Genomic DNA, 12,999 nt, shown 5'->3' with positions numbered 1-12,999 from the left:
ACTAACAGCAAACATTCTGATCATTAGGTTTATATATGCAGAAAATGAAAGGTGTATCTGCATAATATTTTATATTTTAGTTATGAAATTAAAAATGAGTGTCATATTTTGGATCTTGGCTGTATCCAGGGGATGAGGAAAAATATGAAAAAAAAAATCATTGGCCCAAAAAGCAAAACCATCTGGTGAAGTCATGAATGACTGAGTTGAACAGCAGGGGAGCCTACTGTTAATCATTTTTGCAGTCAATTGAGAATTTTGTAGAGAATATATTAAAAAATAGTATAAAATGTGCAGTGATCAAAATAAATGGCTTAGGAAAAAAAAAGTCAAAATCAGCTAGCAGATATTGTATTCCTAGAAAAATTGGATGCTTTTAAGAATTAGTAGATAAAATGTGTTTGTTATTGCTATGATAGAACTATTTCCTGTAAATTTTAAGAATTCTTTACTTGATTGCTTTTGACGTCATTCCAAGAAGATGGAAAATTTTCCTATGTCCCACTTAGTAACCACCAAGAGGTATTTGTTACTAATGCTTCAATTCTGAAACACAGAAGTACAAAATCAATCTTTAGTAATAGATAATAAGCTTTGGAATTGAGTCCAATGAAGCTTTCTTTATAAATTAGTATCGTATGCTAACTGCCCTCAAGAATTCATTTTTCTTTTCTTTCTTTTTTTAAGTAATAAAACCCTGTTATCTTTAGCCTGAACGAGGCCGGCACACCCAGCTGCAGACCTCATTTCCCATCCTTCAGAGCAGCTGTGTGTGGCCATGCGATTAAGTCTGGGGTCAATTAGGGTGTGAGCACAAGTGATACTAGCAACTTCAGGGTCATCGCCTCGGAGATGAAGTCACTGACTCTCAACTTCCTCTTCTCTCTGACTCCCTCTCTGCAGAAGAGAACAATGTCCGAGGCGACGGTGGGACATCCCAGCATATCATCCTGTGAGCAAACTCACATCCATGAGTGATTTTCCGTCGCAGACTAACTCTACCAGCCACGAACTCTCTGGTCGGATAGCATATGGGAAAACAACTTTCAGTCTTAATTAAAATAACTGTAGTTTTGCTTCACTTATTATAGAGATGTATCTTGTACCTTATCTCACATAAAAATTTGGTAAGGGATGAGAGAAGCTACAACAATAAATACTAAAAGTATTTATTAATTTAGCAATTAGATGGATGAGGAAACAGATATTGAATCTTGGGAAGCTAGTGACCTATTTTATTCCAAGAAAACCAACAGGAAAAAATGCAACTTACTATGGACTAAATATTCATGTCCCCCTATATTGAAGCCATCATTTCCCAGTGTGGTGGTATTTGAGGTAAGGCCTTGGGAGGTTCTGATTTCATGAGGATGGAGTCCGTATGAATTGAATTAGTGCCCTTACAAGAGGAAGCATGAGAAAGATGACCCCTCCCTGCCATGTGAGGATACAAGAAGACACCTGTCTACAATTTGGAAAGAGAGCTCTCACCAGAGTCAGACCATTTGGAACCCTGGATCATGGATTTCCAGCCTCCGGAACTGTTAGAAATAAATGTTTGTTATTTAAGCAGCCCAGTCCATGATTTCTGGCTATAACTGCCCAAACTAAGACACAAGCTGTGAGAACCTGGAAGGTGGACAGCATACTTGCTGAGATTTTTCTCTAGAAAATTCAGAATATTGGTAAGTGATGGTGGCTCCTAGCTTCTTTTAGAAAAGCCCTGGAAGAAAGGAGCTTATGAGTGAAGAGGCCAGTTTACAAGTAGATAATAAAGGAGAGAGAGCTTGTAATAGAGACACTTTCTGCCTGTGGCATTCCATGTACTTTGCTGAAAAGTACATGTCCTCACAGGGCAAGAAGTCAACTGCTTTTGTGCTCCAGACAGCAGAAGTTAAGTCTGTCCTTCAAAGCCTTTCTTTAAATTCTCCCAGTAAGACTTTCTAGTCAAACACTGGGAATACCCCCAAAGTTCAGATTAACTCCCTCCTTGAAGATTGTATTTTTGGATAATCTTAAATGAACCAGTATTTAAATGAGAGTGAGAGGGTGGATTCAAGCAGGGATGCAGTAAATAAGATCTCGGAGGCTTCAGAACTATGGATAGAATAATTCTGAATATGGTGACTTGTACATGAGTTGTATTGCAAGCAAGTAGGCTGGAAGCTTATTAAGTTTTTGAGGGAACGGTATTGCCAAAGAAGCCACATGCGCGCCAAAGTGACCGTCTCTGAAGCACGTGCTCATGGAGGACACACTGCCAGTGCTGACTTCAGCTGTGGCAGAGGAAGGTAATGGATAGAAAAGGACCCAGTTCGACTTGAGAGAGAAGCAGCAGGGGACTCCGAAGTGGATCAGAGAGTTCTACTCAGAGATCAGGAAAAGAGACCAGTGGAGCAATTTACCCCCGTGCCAGATGACTACCTTAGAATTATGGCGTACCAAACTGTTGTCATGTCTATGGAGCAGTAACTGTCCCCATTCTTCCTATTTTGCTTACCATGGTGGTTCTTCTGTCTCAGCCTACCACTGTGTACTGGTTGTCAGGGACACATCCCTTTTGGATCAGTTTATAAGTTACTAGGTTGCAAAGGGCCAAGTTCAAACTTGACAAAGAGGAAAATGCAACATGCAGTTTAGCCTCAATGTTTACATGGATAGAATAACTTAAAGGCACTTGGCTACCCATTTAGGAAAGAAAAGAATATTGTCTACATGGAGGAAGAAGGTACTTATGGAAGGTAACCAGAGGAACTTCAGACTCTTCACCAATATCTGTCCCCCCTACATTTTCCTTTTTATGATAGAATCTTCATGGTTTTACTTAGTCACTTGTTCACCCAGCTTACATATTTATACCCAGTTTTTCTTGCAGCTAAGCATAGTGCTGTGTCTAAGTTTGGTTAATAGGATGGGAGAGAAACTTATGTAACTTCTGGTAATCTCCTTAAAAACAAAGATGTTTGCTCTGGACTTCCTTTTTTCAATTATTTCGGTTCCATTGTGGACCATGATCCAGCCTTGACAAAGTGGACATGAACAACTTTCTAGGGGATGACGGAGAAATAAGAAGAGTGAAACTAGGTCCCTGAATGACATAGAAAAGTATAGCCACCCCAACCAGCTTCAGCTGCTTATTCTGGACATACAAAGGAAAATAAACTCAGAATTTAAGCTCTTGTATATTGCAGTCTCTTAGTCTGAATACTACCTGAATATCAGTTTAGTATGAATACTAATACAATATATAATCTACCCTAATAAACCGTGGCTGTAAAGGACATTCAGGATTGTGAAATAAAACCAAATATCTAAGATATATCTCTGAAAGCAAATAGTTAACCTTTATAGAGCAAGCATGGTGAAAGATTATTTCAAGTAGAAGTTAAGGAAAGTGTCAAATAGTTTCTGGGAGACTTGCTGTGATGAATGCCTTCAACACAGACGTTAGACTCAGGCACTTTTTATTTAATTTCAAAAGGTGCACCATGTGTACATCTGTCTCAATAAACGATCATATTTTATAATTATGAGACTCTTTAAATTATCTGTCAGACAAATCCAGATGCCAAATAAGTCAAAACCTTCAGTTTTCAAGCACTACTCAAAAATAATTTATTCATCTGGGAAATCAAATTTAATGGTTTGGAAAGTATTTCTGAGTGTGCCATTATATGCCCAAGATGGTACGAAGTCTTGAAAACAGAAAAGGATAAAACATTGTATGTACAATCAAGGGTATTTCTCCCTGGTTCAAAACCCAAAATCAATCTCTCCTTCCACCAATTAAAGAGACATTTGTTATTGAAAAATGAATGCTTCTGATAAGAATCCAATTAAAATTATTAATGTTATAATGTGATATTCTGGTGAGTTGAAAATAAATGACTAAGACATAGTTCCTCTCATGAAAGAATTTACAATATGGGGTGGGGTGGGGTGCGGGATTCGGGGAGGAATAGAGAAAGAAGAGATGCAAACATAGCCTCACACACAAATGCACAAGTAAGTTATATAAAGCAGATGTCAAAAGAAAAGAAAACAAAATGATGCATCAAGTCCATAGGCAGACTAGTAAATTACAGGCACTAAGATTATTGTTCAGAGAATGGCTAGGAATAGAAAATATTTACTCATCCATCCATTCAACATGTTTTCTGAAAAGTCCTGATTATATGTAGCTATGTTTGGTGTTTTCTGGGTATTAGGCTTCTACTCATGGCCACAAGAAAGTTTAGTGACCAACAGTTTAGTTCTGCAATGCAGTTGCTGTAAATAAAAATGTAAATAATGTCGGAGAGGCCCATAATCTAGTATGAGGTAGAACTGAAAACAAATTATTGTAAAACACTAAGATAAATATTATAATCAAAGGTATGTCGAGTATCATAGGAGCAGAGGGGTCTAAGAACTTTTACTGAAGGGAGTCAGGGGTGTGGATGAGAGATTGTTTACTGAATACCTACTATTTTTGACTGAATAAATGATTCATATTGATGGTCTACTCAGTCCGGTCTAGTTTGCACCAAAATAAGAACAGAAAGGGACAAAGAGATGGAATTAAGAATATGTCTGCAGTGTTAAATTGTACAACAAAAAGAAGAGGGTATCGTGTTTGAATTGCAAGAAGGACTTCCGTGTTTGTCAACTCTGTGTGTTCTCTCACTGGTCCAAAAGACGCAGACTTTTAAAAATCCTGTATCCCAGATGTCAGCTGATTTCTCATCTTCTCATTCTTGGAGCAGTCTGTGCTACCTTTGTGTTAACTTTGGTTTAAAATTCAGTGCCTCGCCGAGTTACCCTAAAAGACAATACTCACATAAATAAATAAGTGATCAGTTAACTGATGGCTCCATAAAAGACTCAATGGAAGGCATTTATACCCTCTACTCCACAGCAACCTGAAAATTAATGTCAGTACTTCTATATGTGAAATTATCTTCCTGGACATACTGCCATTATGAATCCTGTTGGCCTTTCCCTCACTCAGACACCAGTCTCGATGTTCTCCTCATTCTATTTTCCTCCATTCCTTCCTCTTCTACAGTGTCTGCAAGCTCACTTCTGTGTCCTTTTCGCAATAATTTAGCAATTGTATTTTTTTTCATCAGTATGTACTTATGGTCTCAACACTTTACTTCCACAGGCTAATCAAATTATTTTTTTCTCAAGAAATGCTGATAACCACCCTTAGAAGAATTCCACTGGCTAACAGACTTTCCATATGACTAAACGGTGAATGATCTAATGCTGTTTATTGCTGTTCTAATCAAGAGGTGGGAGGCTTTCCTTCAGATACACGACTGAAAGCCTTGCTAGCCCCTTAACAGAATTAAAACACGCCTGACAGAGGGTCCTCAGTGTCTTCCTGGCCTTTGATTCTTACCTATTTCCCTACCTTGTGAATCCTGAATAACTGACCAGCCATAAGCCATGCAAAAACTATTCTTTTTACAACTTTTGACTGTAAATTTTGCAGCATTTAAACATGAAAAGTGTTAACTTCAGTCAAACCTAAAGACATATTCCTCTCTCTCCCTCCCTGCCAATAAACTCCAAATTCATTTCAGCTCAGGAAGTTACTTGGTCCTTAGATACTTGCAATGCACATCAGCCTAATAAAGTCTGTATCCTCTTTGTATCACTTACAGTATTTTGATAGAACAGAAATATATTGATAAGCTTCACCCACAAAAACACATTTATCATATCAGTAACTAACAGAAAATGACAGAAAATTGTCTTTTTCCACTTCTCTGACAGCAGATGATTGTGCAAACAATTGTTCTTTTGAAATTTGCGAAGATAAGAAAAGTTGTAGCAATTAAGGAAACCGCCTTCTTAATGTCTACATTAAAATCTCCTCTGTGCCCTGCCTTCCTGGTGCTAGTACGTATACGCTGTTGGTCCATCACCATTGCAGACCTTAGAGGCTCATGGCAAGTATCAGGGCATCCACATTGTTACATTTTTCTCTAGCATCACTGCCAGTGCCCTCCCCAGAGTCACAAGAGGGATCTTCAGAACTTGTTTTTACTGTTTTTCCATTCTAGAAAAACATACTTCTACTTTTCCTGTGAGCCTTTCTCCTTTATACCCAGAGGATAATCACTCGTTTCCCTCTTAGATTTCATCAGATATGAGCCCTATACCACTTCCACACTGGATATTTAATTTCACAGATATTTACAAGCATCTATCGTATACATTACAAAAGATCAGGTACTGTGGTGTTTAGACTGAATTTACACATAAGGAACTTGAGGAGGAGGAAAGAGTAAAGCAGAAATGATGACATTCCAGGCAAAAGAAATGGCACCAGGACTTAGAAGCCAGCACCACCTTACTGAAAAAGTACTCCCGGCCATTCCACGGGGCATTTGCAGAGATGAAGGGACGATAAAACAGTAAAGGTAAATAGTCATATTTTTGCGAGCCTGTATGTAGGACTGGGAGGTTTTCATATAATTTAGTAGCTAATGATAAACTACTGAATGGTTTTGAGAAGTGGGTAATAGATAGGATCAGGCCCCTCATTTAAGAAGTTCAATCTAGAAGTCATGCACGGAAAGGATTAGAACAGACAGTCATGAAGAAAAGACACCCGTTAGAAAGCTACTGAAACAGAGAAACGGGAAAAGCCAAAGAAATGTAAAAAATGTAAGATCTGCAAAAGTTGACAACTTAGGTTTATTTACGTATGTACTTCTGGGCCAAATCCCAGAGAAAGGAAAATGTGAATCCACAACTAGTTGCTTACTTTCCTTTCTCTCTCTCTTTCTCTCTTCTTTCCAAAATCCACTAGGCTGAGACTTCATAGAGGGCAAGTTTATGTTCTGTAGGTTAAGTTATGGGCCGAGACTTTGTAGAGGGCAAGTTTATGTTCTGTAGGTCAAGTTACAGGAGAGCCCTGAAACTGGCTACTCCGGGATGAGTTCTTTATTTGCTAATATGGGGAATATAAATCTAATGCAACTTTCTTCCTAAAATTGCTAAAGTTTAATTGATCTTAGAGGAGGAAACTGCCAATACTAACCTCAACCCCTAAGAGCCTTTTTTTAAAATAACATACTTTTTTATTCTTTTCTCATCTTTATTTTTTGGGCACTTTCACTTTGCATTAGGACTTGTAACAAATCCTAATCTCTCCCAGGCATATTGTTGCCACAGGCAAACTAAGACAATGGTTTTGTACCCTGAAAGGCAAAATAAAAAAGTACATCAATAATTTTCAAAACATTACCCCTGTGCTCTTGTTTAGCTTAAAATACCTGCAGAGGACAAAAATACTCAATAAAATATTAGCAAACAGAATTCAACAGTATATCAAAAGGATCATACACCATGACCAAGTGGGGTTCATCCCAGGGATGCAAGGATGGTACAACATTCGAAAATCCATCAACATCATCCACCACATCAACAAAAAGAAAGACAAAAACCACATGATCATCTCCATAGATGCTGAAAAAGCATTTGACAAAATTCAACATCCATTCATGATAAAAACTCTCAGCAAAATGGGAATAGAGGGCAAGTACCTCAACATAATAAAGGCCATATATGATAAACCCACAACCAGCATTATACTGAACAGCGAGAAGCTGAAAGCATTTCCACTGAGATCGGGAACCAGACAGGGATGCCCACTCTCCCCACTGTTATTTAACATAGTACTGGAGGTCCTAGCCACGGCAATCAGACAAAACAAAGAAATACAAGGAATCCAGATTGGTAAAGAAGAAGTTAAACTGTCACTATTTGCAGATGATATGATACTGTACATAAAAAACCCTAAAGACTCCACTCCAAAACTACTAGAACTGATATCGGAATACAGCAAAGTTGCAGGATACAAAATCAACACACAGAAATCTGTAGCTTTCCTATACACTAACAACGAATCAATAGAAAGAGAAATCAGGAAAACAATTCCATTCACCATTGCATCAAAAAGAATAAAATACCTAGGAATAAACCTAACCAAGGAAGTGAAAGACTTATACTCTGAAAACTACAAGTCACTCTTAAGAGAAATTAAAGGGGACACTAATAAATGGAAACTCATCCCATGCTCATGGCTAGGAAGAATTAATATCGTCAAAATGGCCATCCTGCCGAAAGCAATATACAAATTTGATGCAATCCCTCTCAAATTACCAGCAACATTCTTCAATGAATTGGAACAAATAATTCAAAAATTCATATGGAAACACCAAAGACCCCGAATAGCCAAAGCAATCCTGAAAAAGAAGAATAAAGTAGGGGGGATCTCACTCCCCAACTTCAAGCTCTACTACAAAGCCATAGTAATCAAGACAATTTGGTACTGGCACAAGAACAGAGCCACAGACCAGTGGAACAGATTAGAGACCCCAGAAATTAACCCAAACATATATGGTCAATTAATATTTGATAAAGGAGCCATGGACATACAATGGCAAAATGACAGTCTCTTCAACAGATGGTGCTGGCAAAACTGGACAGCTACATGTAGGAGAATGAAACTGGACCATTGTCTAACCCCATATACAAAGGTAAACTCAAAATGGATCAAAGACCTGAATGTAAGTCACGAAACCATTAAACTCTTGGAAAAAAACATAGGCAAAAACCTCTTAGATATAAACATGAGTGATCTCTTCTTGAACATATCTCCCCGGGCAAGGAAAACAACAGCAAAAATGAGCAAGTGGGACTACATTAAGCTGAAAAGCTTCTGTACAGCGAAAGACACCATCAATAGAACAAAAAGGAACCCTACAGTATGGGAGAATATATTTGAAAATGACAGATCTGATAAAGGCTTGACGTCCAGAATATATAAAGAGCTCACACGCCTCAACAAACAAAAAACAAATAACCCAATTAAAAAATGGGCAGAGGAACTGAACAGACAGTTCTCCAAAAAAGAAATACAGATGGCCAAGAGACACATGAAAAGATGCTCCACATCGCTAATTATCAGAGAAATGCAAATTAAAACTACAATGAGGTATCACCTCACACCAGTAAGGATAGCTGCCATCCAAAAGACAAACAACAACAAATGTTGGCGAGGCTGTGGAGAAAGGGGAACCCTCCTACACTGCTGGTGGGAATGTAAATTAGTTCAACCATTGTGGAAAGCAGTATGGAGGTGCATCAAAATGCTCAAAACAGACCTACCATTTGACCCAGGAATTCCACTCCTAGGAATTTACCCTAAGAACGCAGCAATCAAGTTTGAGAAAGACAGATGCACTCCTATGTTTATCGCAGCATTATTTACAATAGCCAAGAATTGGAAGCAACCTAAATGTCCATCTGTAGATGAATGGATAAAGAAGATGTGGTACATATACACAATGGAATACTACTCAGCCATAAGAAGTGGAAAAATCCAACCATTTGCAGCAACATGGATGGAGCTGGAGAGTATTATGCTCAGTGAAATAAGCCAAGCGGAGAAAGAGAAATACCAAATGATTTCACTCATCTGAGGAGTATAGGAACAAAGGAAAAACTGAAGGAACAAAATAGCAGCAGAATTACAGAACCCAAAAATGGACTAACAGGTACCAAAGGGAAAGGAACTGGGGAGGATGGGTGGGCAGGGAGGGATTAGGGGGGGGAAGAAGAAGGGGGGTATTAAGATTAGCATGCATGGGGGGGAGGGAGAAAGGGGAGGGTGGGCTGCACAACACAGAGAGGACAAGTAGTGACTCTACCACATTTTGCTAAGCTGATGGACAGTAACCGTAATGTGGTTGTTAGGGGGGACCTGATATAGGGGAGAGCATAGTAAACATAGTATTCTTCAGGTAAGTGTAGATTAAAAATTTAAAAAAAAAAAAAAGAAAGAAAGAAAGAAAAGGGGGATTACTCCTTAACAGGATAAAACTATTGGTAAATCAAAGATCAACGCATGCTTTAAATATCCTTAATGTTGATCACTTAAAGGGTGTCAGATGATCAGCTATGGAGGTACTCTTTTCTGATAATATTCCTTTCTCTTAATTAAAAAAAAAAAAAAAAAAAGGAGTTACTGTGTGCTGACCTCCAATGAGTTCTGCACAGTGGTATAGAGGGCATGTCAAAGTGTGGGCAAAGGGTCTGTTTGTTTCTACGCAGAAGATCAAGGCCTAGCTTGGATACCCAGAAAATGAACTAAGATACGATATGAGGAGGAGCTTCCGGCATCAGCACTCTCTGGAGGACTCGTGCCGGGGGATGATCATCAAAAAGCCTCCACAGGGATCCGGACGATGCTGCGGTTGTGGCTGCATCCAGCCCACTGTCTCCTGGACTTGCCATAAGAAGGAGGAGGGAGATGTCTAGGCTGGCATGTGCATACAGTGAGACAACGAATTTGACTGGATCTGTACTGTTGGAACTCAACCAGGAGTTGGGAGGGGTGCAAGTTGTAGCACCCCAAAATCTCATGACTATAGACTATCTATGGTTAAAAGAACATATGGGATGTGAACAGATCCCAGAAATGGGCTGCTTTAATTTGTCTGATGGTTCAAGTACAGTTGGACAATATCCATCATATCATAGATAAATTTTCACAAATGCCTAGGGTGCCTAAATGGTTTTCTTGGCTTCACTGGAGATGGCTGGTAATTATAGATTTGCTTTGTTTATGTCACCGTATTCCTATTATGTTAATATGTGTGTGCAAATTAGTTAGTAGTTTAAAACCTATACATACTTAAGGTACTATACAAGAAGATATGTCAAAGAAATAATCAATCCTCCCAAGTTTCCTTCATATGCTACATCTATAGCTTTTCTTCTTCCTTCCTAATTACAAACCTTAAATAGAATTCGTGCCTCATATCGAATTTACCGAGTATCATAATTCCTCCAGGTGGTAAAGATACCTCGAGACAAGTGCTGGGCATAGAAGCCACAGGGCATAAATCTGCAAAGAAGTAAAAAGCTAACCTTTGCAAACAATATGGCTTCTCTCTCACTTACCAACTTTACATTTCCCTGTATGGCCCCGGAAGATGACTGGTTAGCCAGAGACGGGTAAGATTCCTCAAGGGAGGAACAACCTAAGACAGGCACAGTCGCAGGGGGGCCATCAGGTGAGAATTTGGGGATCAACAGAGGTGAGGCTCAGAACCTCACCCCCCCTGCTTTGAGAGAAATCTTCTGCATCCGTGGATGTCTTGCTGCCCTTGTCTAGCCTGGATTAATACTTAGTCCGTAGGCACACACCTGATCATCTGATCATCTATATTTGCCTTCTTACAGCACTAAACTATGTTTTCTACCTTTATCTTGCATCTACCTACCACTTCAGCATTTTATTAAAAATAAAAATAATAATAATAATAGGAGAAATGTGGGATCAACATATAAATCAAGTACAAAAATCAAATGAATATTCATATTTGACCTGATGGTTTATAGGTCATATTGCATGATCAAAACCGAAAGTTTCTGTGATGAATGCCCTTGTACTGTTCACCATGTAAGAATTTATTCACTCTGTAAGAATTCATTCACCATGTAAGAACTTGTTCGTTATGCTTCAGAAGATTGGAGACTGACGAGAATTAGGCTTGAGATGGATTAATGATTGTACATTGAGCATTGACCCCCCTATACTGAATTTTATTGTTGTTAACAACCATTTGATCAATAAATATGAGAGATGCCCTCTCAAAAAAAAAAAAAAAAAAAATACCTGCAGAGGAGTTCTGCTGGGTGATCCGGGGAGATTTGTTTCCCCACCTTGAAGTCTAAACAGTGTTTTCATTTCATCTGGGCTCTTATCATGATTAATCACCACTAATGGAGTTTGGCTCTAAACCAGGAGGAGTTTTTATACCTTTAAACGCATATGGTTTAAAGAGCACACTTAGTTTCTTAGGAAATACGATAATAATTTAATAAATCCAATCATAATTTTTAGGCACCAGAAGTCCCAGTACCCACCCTTATTTAACAATGCTAATTATTTTGCCCTGCCAGCCCTGTAAGTATCAGCTGAGAACATGGACAAGCTGGTCATCAAACCTGGAAAAGTCAAGGGAGGGACCACAGGAGAGAAATATGAGAATCAGATCATAGCAAAGAGTCAGGTACCTCAGAGATACCAACGTCAAGGCAAACACAGACCTAGGAGCAGATACAGCACGTCAGAGCCCCAAGCAGCAGGACAGAGGGCAGACTGCTCACTGAGCCAGTTGAGGAATGTCCAGGCTGGCAAGAGACAAAAGCAGCAAAAGGCCAGCAGGAATCAGGGGATATTCATTTCAGTAAGCCATGGGGTGAGGTAAGGATTTAGGATTGATAGGCTAATCTTTTTCTGGCAGGAGCTGGGTGTGAGGTTAGGCCAGCAGACAGCTGAGAAGCACAGATCATATTCTCGTGGCTGAGGTCACTGCTGGCATTTATTTGCCTCGCATAGTAACTAGATTGTGCTCTCTAAGTGGGTGTGTCAAGTTGGACTTGAGAAAAGAAACACAATCCGTATGTGAGAGGTGCTAGTGACTTCAGGTGGGGTCAATATGAAGTCAAATCCCTTCCTCTAAATACTTGTTAATTTTTCTTTTCTTAAGCCATCATTTCATATAAAATAGAGTATTTAATGTCCCCTCCACATCCCAGCAGCACCTATCAGTACCGCCTATTGACAAGCATTCAGCTCTGTGCTGGGAAGGACGTAAAGATATATGACATATAATCCACATCTTCAGCACTTTGGAATGAATATAAATGCAGATAGGAGAGGATTATCTGGTGACGTTGCTGATTCCATTTCTTCTGGAAAAGCAGTCATTTGCCAGGACTAGCCTGTTGAGATGGCAGTACCTTAAACTGAGGGTAAGCGGGAAATGGAGGGGAGTCAGAGCTCAGCAGAGCATGAGGGGATCTTGGGTGACTGCCTGGAACATTGCACGGGGCCTGTGATTTGCCCATGGATAAAATTCAAGATTTATGAGTGGGTCGGACAAGATGAAAGCTGGAGAGCATTCCAGCTGAAGCAGTGAGAATCAG

The 12,999-nt window shown here is 39.2% G+C and overlaps 1 protein-coding gene across 2 annotated transcripts in view; it reads left to right on the top strand.

The window, feature by feature from the left end:
- Positions 1 to 1,081, top strand: part of LOC140843999 (eukaryotic peptide chain release factor GTP-binding subunit ERF3A-like) — a 157,471-nt gene extending 156,390 nt beyond the window's left edge. For both annotated transcript variants that reach the window (XR_012122017.1, XM_073214848.1), the window contains one exon: positions 904 to 1,081. The gene's annotated coding sequence lies outside the window, so the exon portion shown is untranslated. The remainder of the gene's footprint in view (positions 1 to 903) is intronic.
- The last annotated feature ends 11,918 nt before the right edge of the window (positions 1,082 to 12,999 follow it).

The sequence above is a fragment of the Manis javanica genome, chromosome 10 (assembly GCF_040802235.1).
Source record: "Manis javanica isolate MJ-LG chromosome 10, MJ_LKY, whole genome shotgun sequence".
Classification (NCBI taxonomy): domain Eukaryota; kingdom Metazoa; phylum Chordata; class Mammalia; order Pholidota; family Manidae; genus Manis; species Manis javanica.
This window is presented reverse-complemented; position numbering and strand designations above follow the sequence as displayed.